This window comes from Phascolarctos cinereus, unplaced genomic scaffold, assembly GCF_003287225.1.
Source record: "Phascolarctos cinereus isolate Bilbo 61053 unplaced genomic scaffold, phaCin_HiC Scaffold_9;HRSCAF=440, whole genome shotgun sequence".
NCBI lineage: Eukaryota > Metazoa > Chordata > Mammalia > Diprotodontia > Phascolarctidae > Phascolarctos > Phascolarctos cinereus.
Window position 1 is genome coordinate 197,086,904 of NW_027556402.1, and position 13,628 is coordinate 197,100,531.

The 13,628-nt window shown below is 41.6% G+C and overlaps 1 protein-coding gene across 3 annotated transcripts in view; it reads right to left on the reverse strand.

Annotated features, from left to right (window-relative positions):
- The window catches only part of SH3BP2 (SH3 domain binding protein 2), a 109,148-nt gene that overhangs the window by 50,289 nt on the left and 45,231 nt on the right, over positions 1-13,628 (reverse strand). The gene's annotated exons all lie outside the window — the stretch shown is intronic.

The window sequence follows — 13,628 nt, forward strand, 5'->3', positions numbered from 1 at the left end:
GGAGAAAAATTGCATGCCTAAGGGCACAGAGCACTGGCAGATACAACTTAACTCTAGAGGCAGCTAGGAGGTACAGTAGATAAAGCCCTAGAAATCAGGAAGAGCTGAGTTCAAACTCGGGCTGAGACACTTTACGACCTTCACAATCTAGCTCCAACCTACCTTTCTAGTAGTAAGTGACTGAAAAAGGCTTGTTGATTTCTAAAGCATTATTGGAAAATGATGGATTGATGGACTATGGAAGAAGGGGAAGTACAGAGATACATACAAGTATTATACCTTCCCCCAAGAGCAGAGAAGCTGATGATGAACATCTTAATCATCTTCACCTTAAAGCCATGTGCTTTACTCGTCTAACATCAACTTTATTCTTTGTTGCTGTTCTTAGTTTTATTTCTAAAAATGAACAAAAATCTGTTTTCTCTCCCTCCCACCTTCTCTCCTCATTGAAAAAAGAAAAACAAAACCTTTGTAACAACTCTGTAATCAAGCAAAGCAAATTCTCAAATTGACCATGTCCAAAAACACATGTCTTGATCTGCACTGAGTCCATCTCTGTTGGGGGGTAGGTAGCATGTTTCATTGGGAGTGATCTGGAAATGGGGCTGATCAGAATTCTTAAGTAGTTTTGAGGTTACTGTGTAGGGTGCTCTCCTGGTTCTGCTCACTTCATTGAGTTCATGCAAATCTTTTCAACTTTCTCTGAAAACTGGGATCCCCTCCATTTCTTACAGTACAATAGTATTCCACTACATTCACATACTATAACTCATCCAGCTATTCTCCAACTAATGGGAACCCCCTTAGTTTCCAGTTCTTTGCCACTACAAGAAGATAGCATCCACTTTCATATTATCAAGTTACTGAAATTACTAGTTACTGAATTTATAAGTTACTGAAATGTACATACATTTCAGTGACACCAACAGCAAGTCAAGAAGCCCTTATTAACAGTAGCAGACAGGCAATTTCATTTCACTTTTATGTTTAACCTAATCAATTAGATTCAAAGTTCCTCTAAAGGCAGGACTATGTAAGTTAGTCTTCTTTGGAGAAGAGAGGAGATTGTCTTATTTTTTTTCCCCAATCTTCCCCACAAGCCTCTTGACACAGTATGAACTTTAAAGAAAGTTTTGCCAATGTCACCGACACTATATCTTCACAGCTGCAAGTATAAATGTTTAATACATTGACAGGACAATAATTATCATAGTTATATTATTTATATAGTTATATATTATTTTATCTAAGCTTCAAAACAATCCTAGAAGGTAAATATTATTATCTTTTATCTCTTATCCCTGTTTTACAGATGAGGAAACTGAGGTTAAGAAAAATTAATTCGCTTGCTCAGGTTGATAAGGCTAGTGCCTCAAGAGGATCTGAATCCAGGTCTTCTGACTCCAAGTCTGTCCATTATGCCATTGGAGCTTGAAGACTCATGGAACATTAGAGTTGGAAGGGACCCTAAAAGTCACCCCTCTCATTTTACATGATGAAGCAGCGAGGCTGCACAAAGGTTAAGTGACTTGACCAAGTTACCTACCAAATTAGTGGCAGAGCTGGCATTAGAAGTGACACATTGTGACTGCCCAACCCCTATCCTCCTTCCACTGTACCAAGCGGAAACTCCACTCCAAACTTAATCTCAGTTACTAATCTGATACTGAATGCATACATCATGAGTTTAGTAACCCCGTAAAAAGCACAAGAAAACAGAGATGTTTACAGGATTTGCAATTCAGTTTCTTATTTAGAAACTATCACATTTTCTATTTTTAATCGAGCAAGAAGGAAACTCTCCTGAGTCTCAGCCAGTACATCCACCTATTTGCTTATCGGTCCTGGCATTCCCATCACATTTTCCTATGGACTGCATAGGCAAACCAGAGCACCACTAACGGGACTCGTTTTTCACCTGAACTACTAGCTAAGGCACCTTAAAAATAACCAATGTAAACACTGTGGTTCTTGGAGACAGACAAGTTTAGAAACAGGTGCATAGTGCCAAAAGGGGCATGTGTTGCTCTTTTGTTAAAACAAGATGTTAAAGCCAAACCTTATCTCAGCTTCCTTGGCAAGTATGACCTCAATCTGATCACCACAGTTGTGATTCCTGCCTCAAAGCCTGCACACTCATGCATGTGGAATGCTTCCTAAGATATATGGTGAACTTAATTTCTTTTGATCTTTATGGAAATAAGGTGGGAGTGGGAGGGGAAACCACCAAGGAAGATGTTTAAGGTCTTCTCAGCTCTGAACAGTCTGAGTAGTGTTAACAAAAAAAGAAAAACCAGCAACTGACATTACATTCTATAGGTTCTACTAATATCGGTCTATAATATCAATTCTGGAAAATGTTATCAGCTTCAGACAAAAGGACTTATTGTGGTTGTTATTCTTAACACTGTTGACAATAAGGGGGAAGGGTGGTCTGAGGAAGAAGAGGACCCCCCCCCCCATATATATACACAAACCCTGCATTTTGGAAGAACTGCAAGAGAAAAAAAAAAAGAGTGATTCCTTTTCAAGAGCAAGGGTCTTCCACCATGGCTGCCTCTCTTCTCAACTGCAGGACACAACTTTTTCTCCAAGATTGCTTGTGGTTTTAAGGCCACCAGGGTCATGGACAGATCAGCTATCCAATGGCGAGCCACCTTTTTTAATTTTATCAAATTGAATGAGGAGTATTTATACCTCCTTTATGCTGGCCCAATTTCTAAAGGGATGAATTCTTTATATGGCCAGTCAATCAATAAGCATTTATTAAGTGCTTACTATATGCCAGGCACTGTGCTAAGTGCCTATCTGTCACTTCAGTTTTTCACCCTTCATAACTTAGGAATAGGTTCACTCAGTGTTTCATGCCCTTTATATTCCGTAAATATAGCCAGTGTCTGAAAGGGACAAACCTTCAGTGTTTCTGTTACCTGACTCTCACAGTACATAATCTCATCGAGGGCTGTAGGGACTCAATTCATCATAACCTCCTATGATAAAATTCTCCCAATTTATTCTTCCATTTTTTTCTCCCAATTTTACAGAGGAGGAAGCTGAGGCTTTGAAAGGTAATATGACTTGCTAGTGCCAGAATTCAAATCCAGATCTACTGACTCCAAATCTAATGCTCCTTCCATGGTACCATTCCTTATACCAATTAAAAAAAAAAAGAATGTGGATAGAGCACCGGCCCTGAAGTCAGGAGGACTTCAAATACGGCCTCAGACCAAACACTTGACACTTACTAGCTGTGTGACCCTGGGCAAGTCACTTAACCCCAATTGCCCAAAAAAAAAAAAAAGAATGTGAATTTTGAAACACACACATATGCCATACTGACCTAACAGCTTAATCAGTAAACTCTATTATCCCTGGCTTGGACTATTATAATTGCCTTTTAACTGGCCATCCTTCTTTCTGCCAGTCTCTACTCCCTCTAAACCATTCTTCACACTCCTGCCAGCTCAACCTTTTTAACACAAGCTCGATCATATCATTTCCCTTTAAAAACAACCTTCAGATACTCTACTCTGCAGCCAAATTGGCCTGTTTCCCATTCTCTCAAACATATACCCAGTGCTTTCTGGCTGTTGTGTCTTTGCTCACAAAATTCCACAAGGCTGGAATGACCCCTGTGCCTCCCCTCCCCACTCCCCCATCAGCACCTATCAGACTCATACCTGTCCTTTTAAAGGACCAGCTTAAAGGTTACCTCTTCCATGGAGTCTCTCCTGATGCCCCACTCCAAAGCAAAAGAGATTATTCCTTCACTTGAACCTGCGTAGTGCTTTGTACTTGGTTTATGGCATTTTACTGTAATACAAGCTACGATGCGTACTTTGTGTCCCTGTTCCGTATCCTGTTACAACCTATGTTCTTTGGGGGATAAGTACTGTGTTTTACTCATCCTACTATCCCAGTATCTAGTACAGTTCTTTGCTGAGAGTAGACATCTAATGAAGGTTCCTTGAATGATTACGTGTATGTGAACAATGCTCACTCAGGATCACCAATATCCAACAAATGTGTGGTATATGAGCAGATTCTAAAGTTCAAGCTGGATTCCATAGATGCTTCATGAAGACCATATTTCAAAGGTCCCTGCTGCCTTAGTTTTCTAAGTTTTTTAGTTTACTCTGCTTGATGCTTTCAAGCTAAACTTAAGCACATTTTATCAGCGTTTGCTCTAGGTTTTAAAACTCAGCACTTATCTACCTCTTTCTACTCGCTGGATAATTCTACCCATCTAAACAGGACTGGCACACTCTAAAACATGAGAAGCGTGCTCCCCTGAGGATTTTCTATGTTTGTTTTCAAAGCAGAAGCTGTCTTTGGTACTAAACTCACAGGAACCAGAGGGAATTTGTTTTCAGGCTGAAAACTGCTACAAATTCCACACAAATACAGAAAATGTAAAAAGGAAGGTTTTGGGTGTTAATACAGGGAAGTAGCTTTCAAGTTCCTGTCTAGCCCATTTAGTACAAATATAGAACATCAAATCGTATACTTGCATGCCTGAGAAATATGGAGCTGAGAATTTTTTTAAATTACTTTGGACACAGTCAAAATTTCATGTATACATACATACCTCCATACTTGAATCTCTCATTTCTATTGCATGGAGGCGACCTTGAGATCTGAAGGTTATGCTAGCAAAATTCGAGTCTCTCCTTCATCCCAAGCCATTCTCCACTCAGCTGGAGGAAGTGATTTTCCTGAAGCATAGCTCTGATCACATCAAGCCCCTACTCGATTAATACCAGTAGCTCCCTATTATCTCCAGATCAAACCTAAAGTCCTCTGGAATTTAGAGTGCTTTACAGTCTGGCTCCTTCCTACCTTTCTAGTCTTTTTAATTAATTCCCTCCATGTGCCCTATAACCCAGCTACACTGGCCTCCTCGCTGCTCCTCAGACACAAGACTTCATCTCCTGGCTTCATGTCTCTGCATGAGAAAGTTCTCCCTCCTCCCCTATGACACTTCATTTTCCTGGCTTCCTTCCAGAGTCCGCTCAGACCAACTTCTGCAAGAGGCCTTTCCTTGGTGTGCCTAGCAGTCAGTGTCTTCCCCTTTGAGCCTACCTTCCATCTCCTCCGCATATATATATATATATATATTGCATATATGTAATTATTTGCATGTTTATCTACCCCATTTGAATGTGAGCTTTTTAAAAGCAGAGTGTCTTTCTTTTTGTTTATATTCGTATTCCTAGTGCTTAGCACATACTAAGTGGTTAATAAATACCTGCTCTGTCTACCCCTTATTTCCTACCCTTCAATCTTCTGTGCAGTCAGTTTTCAGTCATGCCCCCATTTGAGGTTTTCTTGGCAAAGATAATGGAGTGACTTGAAATTTCCTTCTCCAGCTCATCTTTACAAATAAGGAAACCGAGGCAAACAGGATTAAATGACTTGCCCAGGACCACACAGCTAGTAAGTGTCTAAGGCTGGATTTGAACTCAAGATGAGTCTTCTTGACTCCAGGCCTGCTGTCCACCCTTCTATCTGGTCTTCTTATATTTGAACCACTCAAAGGATCTTAGATCTGCAGCTAGAAGGTACCAATGAGGTAGGTCATCTAGGCCAACTACCTCATTTAGACAAGGAAATGAGGCCTAGAGTGGTTAAGTGATTTGCCCAAGGCTACACTGGTTTTAAATGGAATAGGATCAGGCCAGGGGTGGGGAACCTTCTAGGTCCTAGTGGTTAGCCTTCTGACTGAGTCCAAAAGTTTTACTTAGCAAATCTTTTTATTAAGGGGATTTGTTCTGTGAAGTTTGGATTCAATCAAAGGGCTGTAGGGTACCCACCCCAGGATTAGGCTTTTAAGGAGTTTACTTCCCAAACAGTTAACCATAGACAATTTCTATGGAGGAAATATGGGAAAATTCTCTTAAAATACAAGGGAGGAATCATCATCTGGGGACAGTGGAGGGGTGAGGTGGCTAATCTACCAGTGTTGTACTTGAGCTCCTGTTTCCAAAGACCAACAAAAGAGGAGAGAGCATAACAGACAGACATCCTATTCTCCCTTCAAGAATGTAAGTAGGGGCACCTAGGTGGCGCAGTGGATAGGGCATTGGCCCTGAAGTCAGGAGGACCTGAATTCAAATCTGGCCTTAGACCAAACACTTGACACTTAGTAGCTGTGTGACCCTGGGCAAGTCACTTAACCCCAATTGCCTAAAAAAAAAACAAAAAAAGGAATGTAAGTAAATTCCACGATGGTAGGAACTAGGTACTATGTCCTAGTTAATATCTTTGAATCCCCAAAATTGGCACATAGAGGTCACAGATTTAGAGCTGGTCATGATATACAGCAGAAAAAAAAAACCAGTGGGCTTGTAATCATACAATCTAATATTTACAGCTCCATGACGTTGAGCAAGTAAATGAAACCTCTCTGAGATTCCTTTGCTATGTTAAGGTTGGCCCTTCTCCCTTGAGTTTTCATGTAGGTCTGGGTTCCACACATCTATATTGTACTAATACTAGGTATTAATGATAATCTGTAAGGGTATCTTAGTTTCATAACAGACTATGAACTCCCTGAGGGCTAGAACCATATGATAGCTAAACCTCCACACAAATAAATGCTTGCTTGATTAATATGAATCCTTCTGTGACTGAGTTTCCTCACCTATGAAATGGAGATAATAATATTGGCACTCCCACCCTCACAAAACTGTTGGGAGGAAAGCACTATGTAAACCTTCAAGAAGAATAAAAAGGTGAGCTCTTATTTATAGTCACTTAATAAATGTTTGCTGAGGTTGAGGGACGTTGAGGACTGTGAATCACTGAACAAAATCAACCAATTAATAAGCAATTATGAGTACCTACTAAGAATGAAGAGCTGAAATGAAGTACTGAAAATATAAAGTAAAAAGTGAAACAATTACTGCCCTCATATTTCCAGAGAATGGAGTTACAGCAGAGAAAGCGAGGATCGGGGGAGAATCTTATTGTAACTAACTATATTTGATCTTGAAAGTAGGTGTGAGTGTGGAGAGCAGTTATGTCTTAAAACCAAAGGGAAGGTGAAAGAATTCTCTCTCTCCCCCTTCTCTATGTGTGTGTGTGTGTGTGTTGTGTGTGTGTAGAGAGAGGGAGAGGGAAAGAGAGAGAGAGAGAGAGAGAGAGAGAGAGAGAGAGAGAGAGAGAGAGAGAGAGAGAGAGAGAAAGAGAGAGAGAGAGAGAGAGAGAGAGAGAGAGAGAGAGAGAGAGAGAGAAAGAGAGAGAGAGGGCTGAAAAACATTCCCAAGAGGGCAAAAGTAATAACGTTAAGGTTTACAAAATGATTTACAGACAATAACCTCATGAGGGAGCAAGTATCATCTCCATTTCACAGATCAGAAAACTGAGGTTAAGTGATTTGGCTACTGCCACACAGCTAGTAACAGAGACCTCCTTAGTCACCCACGCTTGAAACCTCAAAGCCATTTCTGACTGCTTCCTCTCCTTCGCCACCACCCTTTATCCAATCATTTGCTAAATCCTGGTGATATTCCATCCCCCTAATATCTTCCCTTCTATAGTCTCCCTGCCTCCACTCTCTGGCCTATTCTCTGTACATATGTGCTTGCATCCTGCCTTTCTTTATGCACAGCTACCAGCTGTCTCATGAAGCCTTCTCATGAAGCTGCCTGATTCCATTCACTCCCCAACTTAACCTGTTTAAATTCAATTCAACAAGCATTCACTTTTTTTTCCAATGAATTTTATTTGTATATTCATTGTTAGCTCTATAGCATATTTTATTTGGGTAAAATTTACTGCTCTGCTTGGTTTCAACTTCATGGACGCTCCTCTCAGGCTAAGCTCATCATTTCTGAATTTACCACCCTGCTGCTCACTCAAGCCTTGATTGACAACACCTGCCTCAGCCTGTCTCCCCTCTGAATGGAGGGCTAGAGACCAGTGTACCAAACTTCTCCAAATGCCTTCCTTCATAAAGGGCAGACACTGGACTCTCAGCTTACTCCACTTTACATGTGCTACTCTTCCTTCTTTCAACTCCATGGAACAAGATGCCACCTAGTCTCCTGTTCCTCCTCCACTCCTGCCTCTTTTGTGTATTGTCTCCCCTTTAGACTATAAGGTCCTCAAGGGCTGGGATAGTCTTTTTGTTAATTGTATCTCCGGTGCTCAGCATATAGTAGGTGCTTAATAAATGTTGATAGGAGTGGATAGAAAAAATATATTATATATGTATGTGTGTATACATATATATGTATATGTGTGTATGTGTACGTGTGCATATACATACACACACATTATATACAGCTAAAGACCTAGCGGGCAAGAACAACTGCCGAGTTAAGGAACTGAAATTCTGTTCATTTAGATTGTATCAGGTCTTTGCTTCAAATTAAATCTCTGTGGATTAAAGAATTAGTCCACTCAGTTAAGCACCAATGCATATGAATTTTACAGCAGGGACTCAAGTTCAGCCAACCCTTTCCTGTGATTACATACATAATTAAGGCATAAACAAAAGCTTATTCCTCCTAGGCTAAGTACCACACAAGTTAGGAACAGCTGTGTTGCAATGGAAAAAACACCCGACTTGGAATCAGAAACCAGGTGGCTCTAGGTCCAAGCACTGTCATTTATGAGCTATTTGGCTGAGCAAGTCCCTCTTTGTAAACCTCATTTTCCCATTCTGTAAAATGGCACTGTTGATAGAGCACTGTACCTGGAGCCAGGAAACCCTGAGTTCAAATCCAGCCTCAGATACTTCTTAGCTGTATGACAATGGGCAAATCACTTAACCTCTATCTGCCTCAGTTTCCTCTTCTGTAAAATGGGGATTATAATAGCACCTACCTCACAGTGTTGATATAAGCTCATTATGAGTGTTCCTGATGTTAGTTCTTACAGCTCACTGTACTTTCATTTTCATCCTCTTTGCTTCTGTGCCTTTTAAAGAACTAAGGTTGGCCAAGAAAGTCCCTAGGCAAGCATCAGTCTCTTTGAAGGCTCCTCTTTTCTTCATCATTAGAATCATTTGTATTTGCCTGGTTAGAATTTCATTCTGAGAGTTCCCTGTAAGCCAGGGGATCCTAGCTAAGCCTCCATGCACTCTACATTCCAGACAAATTGGACTACTAGTTACTTCCCACTCTTGTCTACCCTCTCTCACCTCCATATCCAAATATTCACACAAAGCCTAGAACACACACACTGTCTTCATCACCTTCTGAGAGTCTTCTCTTCCTTTAAGGCTCAGTTTAGTCATCAACTTCTCTAAAGGCTTTCCTCCCCCTTTCAGCTGAAAAAGATCTCTCCCTGGCACCCACCACATTCTAACTTGTACTATGCTTATACATGAGCCAAGACAGGTAACGTGACATAGTGGAAGAGCACTTGACGTGGAGTCAAGAGAGGTCTGAGTTCAAATCTTTCCTCCAGCACTTACTAGCTATGTGACCATAGGCAAGCCATTTAATTTTTTTAAGCCTCAGTGTTCTCATTTACAAAGTGCATGCAACAATACCTGGAGGACTCACCTCATGGAGCTTATACGAGGATAAAATGAGATAACGGATGCGTAAAGTACTATGTAAACCTTAAAACCAATGTAAATGTTGGCTGTTATTACAAGGATGATCTAACATCCCCTTCAATAATTTCCTGGATTATAAAACGTGGGGTGAGAAGTGGTATCTTGACCAAGCCCTCAGAGCCAAAGCAGAGTGCTTTGCATGTGGTAGAATTCTTCACAAATTCTTATTCTATTGCATTGTTGTAATGGGTGGTAAGGAAGAGTCCTTTCACTGGCTGATTGGGAAGAGTAGATGCCTTTCCACTCTCCAACCCCCAGGCTTTATATGGTTGACTGGAAGCAGGCAGAGAATATCTGCTCATGTTCAATGCATACATGTTACCCATTAGGAAGGGCAAATGAGAGCATGCTCCATTCCCGTTACCTAAGGAAAATCTGACAATTACGGCTATCCAAAAGTGAAAAGAATTGCCTTAGAGGTAGTGAGTCTCCTTCAATGGAGATATTCAAGCAAAGGCTAGATGACTGCATGGTGGGTTATAAAGGGGATTTCTATCCAGGTCTGGATTAGGCTGTAATGGTCACTGAGGTACCTTTCCAACTAAGAAAATGTGTGATTCTGAGAGAAGAGAAAAAGGGGAAAGAGGATGAGAAAGAATGAGAAAAAAGTACAGGAGGGGGAAAGAAGTTAATTGAAAGAGTGAGGAAGAAAAGTCAGGAGAGGAAGAAAGAGAGAAGGGAATGGAAAAGAGGAGAAAATGAAGGCAAAAAGAAGGGGAAAGAAGATAGAGGAGAAGAAGGTAGGAGAGAAGAAAGGAGATGTTAGGGAAAGGGGGAGAGGAGGAGAGGAGTGAAGAAGGGAGAAGAGAAATCAGGGAAAAGAGGAGAGGGAGAGAGAAAAAGGGAAGAAAGAAGGAGAAAAGATGCAAACAAGTGGCGTTCCCTGTGAAGATACTTTCTGGGTAGGAGTATTAAAGCTGAGGGAGCTGTTCTCATTCTAAGCGGGGAAGAATGGGGCTCTTCATCAGCTTCAGACACAAAACCCAATTCACAGCTGTCTGCTCCATAAACGAATAACTAGTCTCCCCTGTTTTTCTCTCTGCTTGGAACTAAAAATGAGCGGCTGTTCTCAGAGGAGATGATGTTCCCAGCACGGGAATGGGACAAATCTGACATTCTTCCCATGCTCGCTATGTCAAGGCAAGTGCACACACAAACACAGGCTAATTTGTTCTGGAGGGAGCTGAATGAAAAAGTGGTCTGATGGGAAGGCTGACCTTTTGGGGATGTGGTATAAAGGGCAGGAGGGAAACAAGGCCCCCACACAATTTTTGGGAACAGGTCTCACAACATGGAGAGACACAACATTCTTCAGGCCCTGATCACACTGTTAAGTTCCTCACCAATTAAACACGGTCAGAAAAGGATCCAATTTCCCAAAGCCATTGTAAAATAGGAATCAAGGAGAGGGGCGGGAGAGAGAGGAAAGGACTAACCAGTGATGTTCTCTACCTAATAATAGCAACGGTTTACATTTCTATAGGATTGTATGTTTTGCAAGGCACTTTTTCTCATAGGCATAGGCAATGCAAGTTATCATTAGCCTCATTTTACAGATGAGGAACTCAGGAGATAAATAGGTATAAACACCCCAAGAGGAAGAAAGCTGGACTTGAGACTGAAAGCTGCAAAGCAACTTAGAGATGATCATCAAACCCAGACCCCACCTCCTCATTCTATAGAAGAGGAAACTGAGGCCCAGAGATGTGATTTGTTGAAGATCTTCTAGGGAATAAATCACTGAGATGAGATATAAATCCAAGTCTCCCGATTCCAGATTTGGTGTGCTTGCCACTATACAAACACCCAAATCTGGGTGACTGGACTACACCCTGTCCTAGGGTCCTGCTGGCTGGTCTAGACAATCGTGAGCCACTTCAGCTCAGCTCCGTTACCAAAGAAGTAGCTACATTAAAGACCTGAGCTCCGGGATACAGGAGGGGTATTTCCGTAATTGGTACTCTCTTAAATCAAGAGTTATTAACCTTTTGTTGTTTCGTGAACTCATTTAGTGCCTGAGGTTAAGCCTATCTCTGAAACAAGATGGTGTGATGGGGATTGGGCCCAATCCCCTTCAATGCCCCCCATCTTTGCCCCTGAACATGCCCCACACAGCCTCACTAGCATAAATGCCACCAATAGTGGGCAGTCAGGTGTTGAAGTGGGTAAAGTGCTGGACCTGAAGTCAGAACTCATCTTCTTAAGTTCAAATCTGGCCTCAGACACTTACTAGCTGGATGACCCTGAGCAAGTCACTTAACCCTGTTTGCCTCACTTTTCTCATCTGTAAAGTGAGCTGGAGAAGGAAATGACAAACCAGTATCTTTGCCAAGAAAACCCATAACGGGGTCACAAAGAGTCAGACATGACTAAAACAGAACAACAATTATCAATAATAACTAGTTAAAATATGAAGCTCTCTCTTCCATTCACAACCAAATTCCTAGAAGGAAAAAAGCCACCTATCCATTCTGCCTCTATTTCCTCTTCTCCCACGCACTTCTCTTCCCCTTCCAATCTGGTTTCTGGTTGTACCCCCAACTGAAGCTGCTCTCGCCAAAGTAACCAAACAAGTCTTGACTGCTAAAGCTGTTTTTTCAGGCCTCACACTTCTCGACCTCTCTGTAATTTCTGACAACTTGACTATCCCTTGTTTTCAAGACACTGCTCTTTCCTGGTTGTTCTCCTACCTGTCTGACTTCTCCTTTATGTTCGATTCCTCCATTAGATTGTGAGCTCCTTGAGGGCAGGGACTGTCTTTTGCCTCTTTTTGTATCTCTGGTACTTAGCACAGTGCTTGGTACAGAGTAGGTACTTAATAGATGTTTATTAATTGACTGACTGATTTCAGTCCCCTTTACTGAATCACCCTTATCCTAACCCCAGTGTGTGGATGTCCTCCATAACTCTCTCTTGGGCCATTTTCTTTTCCTTCTCTACAAGCTACCTCAGCGATCTCAAGAGCTCCCACGGGTTCAGTTATCTCTATGCAGATGGCTCTCAGGTCTTTTTTCGTGGCCCTCTTCACTCTGGCTTTGGACATTTCCACCTTAAAATGAGTATGTCTAAAACAGAACTTCCCCAAACCTACTCCTTCCCAATCACCCAGACTCTTGTGCCTTACCCCATCCCAAGTTTAATCCTTTGCTAAGACTCATCATCTCTACCTCTACATTCAATTAATAAGCATTTATTAAGCACCTACTGTGTGCTAGATAATGTGCTAAGTACTGGGGATGCAAATATAGAAAACATTCCTTGCTGTCAAGGACCTCGAGTTTTACTAAGTGGTTAGGAGATGGAAATGACATGTATAAAGATAAATAAGTGCAAAATATATACAAAGTGGTTGGAAGGGAAGAGTTAACAATTGGGGGGTGAGGGAAGTGTTGGAAGTGACACCTAGGCAGAAATGGAGCCAGGGATTCCAGGTAGTGAAAATGAAGGTGGAGGACATCCCAGACACTATGGGAAGTGGGAAATGGGTTCTCATGTATGAAAAACAATAAGTTCTGTAGAAGGTACAGTGTAGTAATACCTACTAGCATTTATAAAGTACTTTAAGATCTGCAAAGCACTTTACAAATATCCTCTCATTGGATCTTCACAACACCTTTGGGGGACACACAGGTGCTGTTATTACACCCATTTTACAGAAGGGGAAACTGAGGCAGAGGTGAAGAGACTTGCCCAGGCTTACACAGCTAACGAGTGTCTGAATCTGGACTTCCTACCTCCAGAGCTAGGACTCTATCCACCGGACCACCTACCTGCCATAATCAGGATATGAAGAAAATGGATGAGAAATGTCTGGAAAAGTAAGTTGGAGCTAAGTTATGGAGACCTTTAAATGGCCAATGGAGGCATTTGTACTTGCTCCTAGAAGCAAGAGAGAGCCATATAATCTTCCTGAATGGTGGAGTGACATGGTCAGACTTGTGTTTTGTGAGTGCATATCAATTTGGCAGCTCTGTGGAGAGGCAGTAACAATTAGGAGACTAATGGAACAGTATGGTTGAGAGGCCTTATGCTAGAATTGCGAGTACGTGAGTGGAGA